Genomic DNA, 12,555 nt, shown 5'->3' on the forward strand with positions numbered 1-12,555 from the left:
AATAGCTTGAAGCTTCTGCAACTGTTCTTCTTGTTTGTACACCTGCTTGCCCCATAATCTGAGATTCTGGATGATTCTTCTGAACATATCTGGATGGAGTCTTTTCTTCTATTCTTGTTTGCTCCTTTGATTCTTCTTCTTGAGGTTCTTCTTGAGGTTCTTCTTCTTCATCATTCTGTCGTTGGGGGTAGCCTTCATCTTCTTCGATGTCTTCATGATGTACTTGCCTAGGAATGTATCCCTTTTCATCAACCACTACATCAATGCTGTCAACAATTCTGCCAAGTCTTTTATTGTAGCATTTGTATGCTTTGCTATGTGGAGAGTAACCAAGAAGAATGCCTTCATCTGCTCTAGGTTCAATTTTGCCAAGCTGCTCATCCGTATTCTTGATATAACATTTGCTCCCAAAGATTTTGAAGTGCTTTACCGAAGGAGTCCTACCACTCCAGAGCTCATGAGGAGTTTGAGTGCTATTCACCCGAACATTTGTTTTGTTGAGAATAACAACCGCAGCATGTGCAGCTTCACCCCAGAAGGTTGCGGGAGTTCCTGACTCATCAAGCATAGCACGAGCCATTTGTTGGATTGTTCTGTTCATCCTTTCCACAACTCCATTTTGCTGAGGAGTTCTTGCTGTAGAGAATTCTCTTCTTATCCCATGTTCTTCACAGAAGTCGAAAAATTCATTTGAAGTAAATTCCCCACCTCTATCAGATCTGAGGCACTTAATTTTGTGACCTGATTGATTTTCAACCAAGGCTTTGAAGGATTTGAATTTTTCGAATGCTTCATCTTTGTGCTTCATAAGTCCTAACCAGACAAACCTGGAGAAATCGTCAATGAATAATATCAAGTATTCTTCTCCTCGAGGTGTTCTTTTCCTGAAAGGACCGCATGTATCTGTATGTACTAGCTCAAGAGGCATGCTAGCTGATCCTTCTTTCTCTGGAAAGTTAGTTCTTGTTTGTTTTCCAAACTGACATGATTTGCATATGGTGTTGTCAGGAATTTTGATATCTGGAAGATCATGAACTGCCTGATATTTGCATGCTTTCCTTATTTGTGAAAAGCTTAGATGTCCCAACCTCCGATGCCATAACCAGTGCTCATCATCCTTGCTCAGATAGCATTGTTGTTGTCCTTCTTCAAATATGTACAGATTATTTGGAGTTCTTTTGCCTTTGATCACTGTTTTACCTGTATCAAGATCACGAACAAGACATCCATTTGATCTGAATATAACCTCGGTTCTTTGATCACACATCTGGCTGACACTTAGAAGATTATGCTTCAATCCATCAACATACAAAACATTTCCAGCCTTGACCTTTTCTTTTAACTGAGCAATGCCTTTTCCTTTTATAGTTGCAGGAGTATCATTTCCAAAAGAGACTTTCTTTCCCTTTTCTAGAGTAGAATAAGACTCAAGTTTTTCTTTATCACCTGTCATATGCTTCGAACATCCACTGTCAATGTACCATAGATTTTCCTGTCCCTCTGCATAAAATGCTATCCCACATCTTTCTGTTTGAGGTTCCTTTATTCTCCATGTTTTGGTGCTTGAGGCTTGTTCCTTTTTCTGCTGAAACCTGCTCCTGCATTCAGAGTCTTCATGACCAAAGTTATTGCAAATAGAACATTCAACTTCATTTTCAAGAACCGAAAAGTTGTTATAGGTCCTTTTTGTAATCCCCGTCATACTTCTTTTTTTTTGAGCTTCCCTAGTCATGATCGTTTTATATGCAGCACATTGAGCTGCTTTGTGACCAAAGTTATGGCAAGAAAAGAATTGTCCATTGAAGAAACTTCTGCGGTTATCGAATCTACCAGCGAATTGATTGTAATTTCTATTGTCATCTATTCTTGAACCAAATTGAGAAGATTTTACCTGTGGCTGGTTGTAGCTTTTGTTCACCCTTAAGATGGATTGCCCCTGATAGTTTCTGTTTGTAATTTGTCTCTGCTTTACCTGATGATCTTCATTGTGCTTTTGCTCATTTCTTCTTGCTGCATCAAGATAAATTTTTGAGGTGGATGCTTGAGAGGTTTCTCCATTATAGCCCAGACCTGTCTTGTTTAAAGGAGACCGCTGCACATTGATAATCTCATCCAAAGTTTCAGATCCTTTGACAAACTTGAGATTAATAGCTTTTGTTTTCTCAATCTCTTTTCTAAGACCAACAATTTCACCTTCTAATTTTTCAAGATGTTTTTCCTTTTCATCAATTTGAAATTGTAGAGTATCAATGATCATGTTCTTTTCTTCTATACATCTCTTGAGTCTAGTAATTTCATCATAAAGGTTATCCACATCTATAGCATCCATATAATCATCATCTTCAAATGCCATTAACAAATTATATTCATTACCTTGTTCATCTTCATCACTGTTTGACATACCATCACTATCTTCATGAGTGTAGTAACTTTTCTTATTTGCATTCTGTTTCTTGTTCCATCTAGCAGGTTCCTTTCCTTTATCCTTATAAGGACATTTTGCAGCATAATGACCTACTCTTCCACAAGCAAAGCATTTAAAAGGTAACTTACCTCTGAACCTTCCATAACCCCTTTGAAGATTTCTGACAAAATTTGATTCTTCTTCCTCTTCTTCTAGGACGTGGCTCGCTTCATAATAATCTCCTTCTCCTGATGCCTTGAAGGCAGCTTCTCTTCTATCTGATGGACCTCCCTTTCTCATTTCATAAGCAGTTAGAATTCCATGTAGCTGAGACATAGTAAGAATTCGTAGATTTTCCTTTTCTTCTATTGTAGATACTTTAGATTCAAACTTGGGGGACAATGATCTTAGAACCTTTTCAACCACAATAGCCTCTTTTATTTCTTCACCCAAATTTTTCATACAGTTAACAACCTCATCTACCCGAAGAAAATAGTTAGCCACACTTTCATCATTATACATTTTGAGAGTCTCATACTGAATTCTGAGAGTTTGAAGTTTAGCACGTTTTACCTGTTCATCTCCTTCATAGCTTGTGACAATTTTGTCCCATATCTCTTTTGCGGATTTATAGTGCATTACCTTCATGAATTCTGATTGAGATATACATCCTAATAGAGTACTGACTGCTTTTGCATTTGTTTCATACTTCTTTTTCTCGGCTGCATCTATAGGAGTAGCTGAAGGAAAAGCGTAGCCTGTCTCTACGATGTCCCAAACTTCTGTACCAAGAGATTGAGGATAGGCAGTAACTCTTACCTTCCAATAATTGAAGTTTGTCCCATCAAAAACCGGTGGCCTGATTGATGCTTCTCTCTCGTAGTTGCTCATGATGAACGATCTACCTTCAAGCGATCAAGCTTCTCTGAAGGACCTGCTCTGATACCAATTGTTGGAAATAATACTGAGAGGGGGGCTGAATCAGTATTATATAATTCTTTTAATAAATCTTCTTTATTTGTTCTTTGAATTATTTTTGCATGTCAGTACCATAAAATAATGAGCATGAACAAAAGAAAACAGATAGTCACACCAAAGAACACAAGATGTAAGGTGGAAACCCAATGTGGGTGAAAACCACCTGCTGCAATATGTCTCTATATTCTTTCAAATTAGAAACTCCTTTTACAATGGTTTTGTACTGGTGCAGTCCTTTACCAGTACACAGGCTGCAACCTGCAAAGAGCTACAACTCTCTCTCTCGTTTTCCAGACTCTCCTAGAAGGGAGCTACAACCCCCTAACTCTTTTCATAAAGCATCAAATGATCATCAAGTACATAAAAGTTACAATCCACTACAGTTATCAGATCAGCAATAACAGAACTAACCCAGAACACCTTATCAACAGAAAAATTCAATCAACGGATCATTTTAAGACAGGGACGCAGTTTTCCCTTCTATGGCCTACGCCGCTACGCAGTTCACCTTCTGCTTCCCTGCGTATACCCGCAAAGATCCTTCTGCCGCACTGCGTACTATTACTGCAGGGACGCACCCAGAGACGTTATCGCGCCGCGTATTGTTACTACAAGGACGCACCCAAAAATACTATCGCGTCGCGTACTTTTACTATGCGGACGCACCTGAACCTTAGTCGCTCTGCGTACCGACGCAGTTCTCCTTCTTCTGCTCTGCGTACCGACGCAGCTCTCCTTCTTCTGCTCTGCGTACCGACGCAGATCTCCTGTTTCTGCACTGCGTACCCACGCAGTTCTTCTGTTAAACACCTGCGGCCTTCTGATTAGGGCCAAGTAGGCAGTCCACCAGAGTGGCACAGTTGCTCAGATCTGATCATGCGCTCGAGAGATCACCCTTCACAGATTCGCCTTCAACTTCCCTTTCATATAGATCAAGCTTTTAAGACCATAACCACATATTTCAGATCTAAAGATATTCAATTGCAAAAGATGCTTAGCCAAGTGATCTCCTTTGCTTTATATAGGCAAGCTCCTCCTAAAATCATGGAACAATACCACGAGCCGACACCATAATAACCCAATACCGTCGGCTAAATACCAAGAGTAACACATAAGAAAACCCCACATGTGAATTTCTTTGCCTTGAAATGTGTGCACTGGGGGTACGCACCTCCTGAACGGCTGGCTTGCGTATCTGGACGCGGTCCCTGCATGGTGTACCTGCGGGTACGCACCTTCTGAACTGATTTCCTGCGTACTTAATTTTCAAAAAATTGAGAGCCTTGCCACGGGAGTTGCCATCAAGTACAACATCAAGTACAACATCTGTAACATATAGCCATACTAGAAACATAATGCCAACAACTCGTTCAAAGAAGAGTTTAGCAGTGGCTTCTGCTGTGATATTCTTCTTGCAGGCCGCCATAATGGCCATCTTCGAGAACCTGTCGACGACCACAAAAACACAGTCATTTCCATGCCTAGTGGAAGGGAGGCCTGACATGTAATACATGGAGATGGATTCCCAAGGTCGACTAGGGGTAGGCAGCGGGGTATAGAGGCCTTGCTTCTTGATGGTCGGTTTGGCAATGGCGCAACCAGTGCATGATCTGATGTACTTCCCAACATCCTGTTGAAGATTCGGCCAATAGAAATATTTTTGCAGTACTACCACGGTTTTTTCGACCCCAAAATGCCCAACGGCCCGACTGTAGTGTGCTTCCCAGATCATCTTGGCACGCTTGCTTGAAGGAACACAAAGGTGACCCAGGTGGCATAACAGGTCGTCCTGGAGGTGAAAATCTAGAACATGTTGACCCTCCAAGAGTGTCTAGTATGTGTGGCCGAATTCCGGGTCGCTTTTGCAGAGCAATGGCCAATCAGAAGTCTCGTGCCCACAAGAGTTGAGCACGGTGGTTAACGCCATGATCGGTGGTCGACTGAGGCAATCTGCAACATTATTGGTGCTGCCCTTCTTATACTTGATATTCAAATGGAACTATTGCAAGTATGTGGACCACTTCTGATGGCGATCATTCTGCAATTTCCCTTGGGTCTGTATGAACTGCAGGGGTCAGTGGTCTGTGTGGATGACCGTTTCCTTCCCCAAAATGTAATGCTTCCATTGTCAGCATGCCTGCACAATGGAATACATCTCTTTGTCATAAGTGGGATACTTCCGGACTGTGTCTGAAAGTGTCTCACTGTGATATGCCACTGGATGCCTGTGTTGAGTAAGGACTGCCCCAATAGCATAGTAAGAGGCATCTGTCTCGACCTCAAATGGTTGTTGCAAGTCTAGTAATGCAAGAACTGGTGTTGTGTAGAGTCGATCTTTCAACTCTGTGAATGCCTTCTGTTGAGATTCAGACCAAAAAAAAAATTCTTTCGCTCCTCCCTTGGTGACCTAACTCAAGGGCCAAGTGATATGAGAAAATCCCAACACGAACCTGCGGTAGAAGTTGGCAAGGCCTAGAAAGCTACGAAGCTCTGTCAGAGTGGTTGGAGATGGCCAATCCCGAATGACTTGGATCTTGGCTGGATCCACATGCACCCCCCGTTCATCAATAATGTATCCCAGATACTGAACCTGGGTCATGCCAAAAGCGCATTTCTCCAAATTGGCACATAGATTGTGTTGTCGCAGTGTTTGGAGAACCTGTCGGATGTGGTGGAGGTGCTCTTCCCAAGTCTTGCTAAAGATCAAGATGTCATCCAAGTATACCACTACAAATGAGTTGGTGAATGGCCGTAAGATGTCATCCATTAGCCTCATGAAGGTTGTAGGAGCATTCGTCAATCCGAAAGGCATAACCAACTATTCAAAAAGGCCCTCATTGGCTTTGAAGGCAGTCTTCCACACATCGGAGGGTTCGATTGGTACCTGGTGATATCCTGACTTCAAATCGATCTTGCTGAAATATTTTTCCCCCTTTAGTTGGTCCAGGAGGTCATCAATCCGTGGGATTGGGTACCTATTACAGATAGTGATCTTGTTCAGTGCCCAATAGTCAATACAGAGTCTCCAAGTCCCATCCTTCTTTTGTACCAGCACGATCGGGCTCCCACAAGGCGATGAACTCAGACGGATGTGACCTTTTTGCAGTAGCTCCTGAATCTGCCTCTTGATTTCATCGTTCTCCAGAACAGAGCGCCGATAGATTGGTCCATTGGGCAGCGACGAACCTGGGGTCAGATCAATGGAGTGCTTGACTTGACAGTGCAGAGGAACCCCTGCGAGGGAGGTGAAGATGTCCTCATACTCCTCCCCGACCTTGTCCATCTGTAGTTGTCATGCGGAGGGGCCCTGTCTGGAGGTCGTGGCCCCCGTATTCTTCTTTTCTTGAGGGCGTATCATCAGGAAAACAAACTTCCCGGTTTTGGAAATGAGCTTACTACATTGTTTTGCAGTAACCAAAGAGATGGCGGTAGGCGGTGCTACCTCTGGTATCTTGTACAACATATTTCCCAAAGTAACAATAACAGCACGGGGCCTTGACTCATACACAGAATGTCGCTTCCACAAGTATGGTTGTCCTAATAACACATCACAAACTTCAAGGGGAGCAATGTCACACAATACCTCATCCGTGAAGGGCTTGATGTTGTATGGCAGGTGACACTGTTGGCTCACGCGAACATCCTGTCCTTGGTGCAGCCACCCAATGGTGTATGGTTGTGGATGTACTGTGGTCGGTAAGCCCAGCCGTTTCACGGCCTCTGCCGAAATGAGGTTCTTTTGGCTCCCGCTGTCGACAATGAACTATAGCGGGGAGCCCTTTACCCACATCTGGGAGTGGAAGAGACGCTCCTCCTCCTCTAGATCTTCAGGTTCCTCCTTCTGGATCTTCGTGGTGGCAACGGTGGCGTTGGGCTCCGCATCGATAATCTGCTTCCCTTTGTCATTCCCCTTATCGGGTTCTGACTCAGAGTCAAAACATGCATCTGATTCTGAAACCTTTAGCTCGGCCACCAGTGACTGCTTGGCCCGACACTCACTTGTGTTGTGAGTGGAGCTCTTATGGAACTCACACCACTTTCCCGTGTCCTTTTTCGACTTCACGGCACTATTCTTTGCTTGCAGCTTTGGCGGGTTGTCTTGGGCCACCCCGCCTTGGCTTTGTCCTTTGTTCTATGGTTTGGGGGCACCTTTCCCTTGTTTCGGATTCACAGATCCAAAGTCTCGCTTCTTCTGTTTAAACTTTTGCTCGACCTTGACAACATATCGGTATGTCGTGCCGAGTGAGGAGATGTTCAGGAATTCTATTTCTTCTTGGATGTACTTGTGCAGGCAGCCACGATATTTGAGTACCAAATGCTGCTCTGTATCCTTGATACCCAACTTTGTGCGAAGGGTATGGAAAATATTGGTAAACTCTGGTACGTCTTGGTCCCTTCCCTTCCGTAGCGTGGTCCACTTTATGTATTGATCCTCATAGCTTCAGACAGGGTAGTACTACTCCTTGATGGCATCTCGGAATGAATCCCAAGTCGGTGCGATTGAAAATAGTGAGCCTGTACTTTCATCCTTCTGCTCGCAGTAGGTTTCCCACCAATCCTTGACGTGGGGGGCTGCTTTGAGAAGAGCGAAAATAATCTTTTCCCGACTGGAAAAATCATGAACAAAAAAATAACCCTCTAGCACATTTAACCATTTATCGACGGCATCTGCGTCTATCTGACCCTCGAATATGGGGATTTCAAAATTAACTTGTACCTTAAATGGTGTTGTGTTTCCAGAGTTGCTGTTGGAAGTCGATGCGTCGCCCCTGGGTAGTCGCTGAAGGATTTGGGCAAAGTTGTCCATCATCGCGTTCCTTTGTCGCTCGAGGGCTTCTTTGAGCAATATTTTGATAGGATCTCCTGCCCCCTCATCTTTCTTTTCATCCGCCATGGGAGGCCGTCGGGATTTGCGAGGCTGGTCTTGCAAAGGTTCGACCAGTTCAAGCCCCAACTCCTTATATCCCGACCTTATTGGGGACATGCAAAGAAAAACAGAGAAGAAAAGCAGACTGCTCTGATATCATTGATCCGGATTTAAACAGGAACGCAATAAAATACAGAGATAACCATAAAGACAGATATGCAGCGGAAATAATACCTCAATTCATTACTGTAAAATACTGAAATATGCTTGCAAACAGAAATGGAAATAAACCAGCTAGGGCGATGGTAGCTTATCTCTGAGAAGAGATGTGGTGGCTACATGCCTCTGAATTGTCTTACAATGAGGCTCGGAGGCCTATTTATTGTTGAGAAACAATGGAAAACCCTTCACATTCCAAAACCTAACCCTAGAAGATGAAACGCCAAATTGTGGGCCCCGTTTTTTTGGGTAAGTTGGTACATCAACTTCCCGGGGTCGCGAATTGGTCGTACTATCTCTGTTTGACGTGCATGATAGCCTGTTGGAAAGATCTCTTCGAGGACTACGACGGGAAAGACGATTTTTATCAGAAAAATCATTGGCGGTAGATTTCCCAAAAAACGTCGTTTAGGGCCTCAAAACGGCTCCGGAAGTTTAGGACGCGAAAAACTGCTAAAAATAGTAAACTGTGCTATAATTAAGGAAACTGAAAAAAACTGTAAGAAGCGCTAGAGGGGATCCAAGTGGAATTAGCGGGTGGCCACCAATATCCACCTGGATCACTACACTCCCAAACTAAGTTTTAGCAATCAAGACACTACAGGTGGATGGGGTTCCTATAGCAATTTCATTTAGTCATCAGATATAAAAAGGGCATACACAATAAAGTTGCAGATATGTTATCTAGACCCATTATAAATGCATCTACTATAATTAAGCACAATTCTGTATTACATGAAAGCTACATTGAACAATATGCTCAAGATATAGACTTTGAATATGTATATGAAACTTTAAGTCAAGGCAAACGAGTAGAAGAATTGGATTATCATATTAAGGACCAACTCTTGTATCATTGTGGGAAGCTATGCATTCCACAAAATGAAAGAGTAAAGATAATTAGATAAGCACACACTTCTCTAATATCAGGTCACTTTGGGGTAAGCAAAACAGTTTCACAACTGCAAAGGTTTTATTATTGGCCAAAAATGAACAAGGCAGTTTCTAGATATGTAAGAGAGTGTACTATGTGTGCTAAAAGCAAGCCCAGCAATAGAAAACTAGGCTTATACACTCCACTACTAGTTCCTTCTCATCCTTGGGAAAGTGTTTCCATGGACTTTGTTGGAGGACTGCCTAAATCTAGGAAAGGCCATGACTATCTATATGTTGTTGTGGATAGGTTCAGCAAAATGTGTATTTTGATACCTTGTAATAAATAGATTACAGTTGAACAAACTAAAAAAATGTTCTTTCAACATGTATGGGTTCATTTTCAATTAACCACTTCCATTATATCTGATCGAGACACCATATTTGTGGGAAAGTTTTGGTCAAGTCTGTGGGAATTGATGGACACCAAGCTGAAGAAAAGCACAACTTTCCATCCACAAACCGATGGACAGATAGAAGTAGTCAACAGGACAGTGATCTAGTTGCTCAGTGGATATTGCAGCAAGCATCCCAAGCTTTGGGATGAACATTTGTGTTATGTGCAGCATGCTTACAGCCGAGCCAAACATTATTCCACACAGAGATCTCCTTTTGAGACCTATTTTGGTTTCACACCAAGGTCTCCCTTGGATTTTGTCTTTGTTAAGGACACAGCAATTGAGGGACACAACGATGTGGACAAGGCAACTAGGTTCATTGAACAAATCCAAGAGATCCATCAGACAATGCAGGAATAGCTAGAAAAAAGGCAGGCCAAATACAAGGCAAGGCATGACAAGCATCGAATGGAGCATAGTTTCCAAGTTGGTAATCAAGTCTGGCTGTATATCAACAAAGACAGGATGCATGGTGAAGGTAAAAAGCTAAAGCCAATAAGGTATGGACCTTTCAAGATCCTTGAGAAAATTGGTGAGAATGCTTTTCGCCTTGATTTGCTAGCTTATATGCACATCTACTCAGTGGTCAATGCAAACAGCTTGAGACTATTTGAACCTTCGTTAATTGAAGATCCTGAAGAGCAGAGTCAATTGCCTTCTATTGATGCCCTGTTACCTAAATATCTTAATAAATTGCAGGAAGACATAGTTCTGTATAGGAAGGTGAGGACGACGTGCAAGGGAGATGTTGAGTACCATAGAATTGGGCTCAGGGGTTCAAAGCCAAGTAGTACAAAATGGATAGAGATTGGATAGGTGAGAAAGTTGTATCCTCACTTAGTCGATGCTTGAAAACCAACTTTTGGTGGTTCAAAAGATTTTTTCAGTGGGAAGGCCGTGATCCGAATTGGATCCTCAAACAATTCCATGACTGTTAAGAATGAATGACAGACTCAAAAAATCTTATAGCTATCAGAAATAACCTTTGAATAATGGTAATTTGCAGCTAGCACATAACAACGAGGAACTTCGGTCAAAGTGCGCTAATCGTTGGCCCATGGAGACCGCACATGGCGCAAAAATGGCAATTGGGAAGCTTAGACCCAGAAATGGAGGCTATTTCTAATAGCGTATTGCTGGGAAAAACCCCTCGAGAAGGAAAGGCCTCGAGCACTCGGTCACAAGGGAAACCAGAAAACCGTGGGAAAGTGCTAAAATCGACAAGGCAGGTCCCGCGCTCAAAACCAGTGGAATATCGGAGGCATTTCAGGTGGTAAGCGGGTTTGGCCGAAGACCCAACAATTCCATACACCAAGTGACGCGTGTCTGGTGGGGAGAGAGAGAAACCACTTACATCGCGGATTAAGGGTCGAGCAACTCAACCGTGCGATAGGAGCGAAGACCATAGGATCTGGGGGTTCCAGATCAACAGTGAAGGTTCAACCCGATGGATGATCGGACCCGAGGGAGAAATAAACTACGACGCATAAGATTTGAAGTCTGATTTGACCGATGAATCGACAGAAGGATCTGTTTCGCAGGCATCTGGGAAATAATGGAAAAAACGACCGTTTAGGAAGAACTGACACTCAGTTTGCAAGGAGACAGGTGGCCACCTCTCTGCGAAGCGTTACACAACAATGATTATGCAGGGTAGAGGAGTCCTAGCGGACAGAGGCAAGCAATCCAGAGAGCCAGGAAGCCAAAATGAACAATCGAAGGAACGAACTGGCTTTAAAGCCACGAGATGACAGAGACAAGAGACAGTGAGGCGGAGAAGTAGTGAATAAGCCGAAGGCCGAGAGACACAGAAAGAGAGGCAAAATTGCAGAGGACAGAGAAGCTGAGCTGACCATCAGAGTAAAGGCAGCATCGAGCAGACAGAGACCAATTGAGGTCGAAATTCAGTAAAGGGAGTTTGTGAACTCTAAGGACTTGGGAATTCCAAGTGCCATCGTACTATTCATCCTCTATCAAGTGAGACTCAGATTGAGCTCCTTATTGTAAGACTCTGCTTTAAAAACATAATAAAAAGGCCACCACTGAAGGCTGGACCAGGAGACGTAGCCCAGGAGGATTGGGTGAACTCCTTATTAAATTTTGTTGTGTTTATGTTTTTCTTACTGTGATCTCTTACTGTTTCAAGTGTTTGTGTATTTCGCAATCTTATCGATCCATTGCACAAGATAACATAGACACACACACCAGCACATGAGTCTGTAATACCTTCATTAATTTCCTGAGGTCACCTAGGGGTGATTTCAGATCATCTGTTGAGACTGTTAGGGTCCTATAATTTATAGGATCACATGATTTCTTTCAGTATTTCAAATTGTAAATAATATTGCATACTGAAAATGATTTCCAAAAAAAGATATATAAATGAAAATAAAAATGAAAAGAGGGTATATAAATATAAAAAAAATAGAAAAAGAAAAATAAATGATAAAAGAACCCCACAGAAAAATGAAAAAATGTGAAAGTGATTCTAGTTGAAGTGCCACTGATAGTACAATAATTTTGTAGAGAATAAATTTCTGAAATTGTGTGCTACTTGTCTAAAATACCACAATACTTATTTTTGTTTGAAACATACTGTTTAATCATGTTCAACCAAATTTCAATTTATGCCAATTAGATTAAAATCATTAACTTATCCAAACAGTGTAATCTTGGCTAAGATTAGGTTAGGTAGAATAGGTGAATAAATTAATCCAACAATTTAATCTGGATCAATGCATTTGATAGTTTAGTTT

The sequence above is a fragment of the Pinus tabuliformis genome, chromosome 9 (assembly GCF_031772625.1).
Source record: "Pinus tabuliformis cultivar Carrire ecotype Pingquan chromosome 9, CPIR1, whole genome shotgun sequence".
NCBI classification, from domain to species: Eukaryota; Viridiplantae; Streptophyta; class Pinopsida; order Pinales; family Pinaceae; genus Pinus; species Pinus tabuliformis.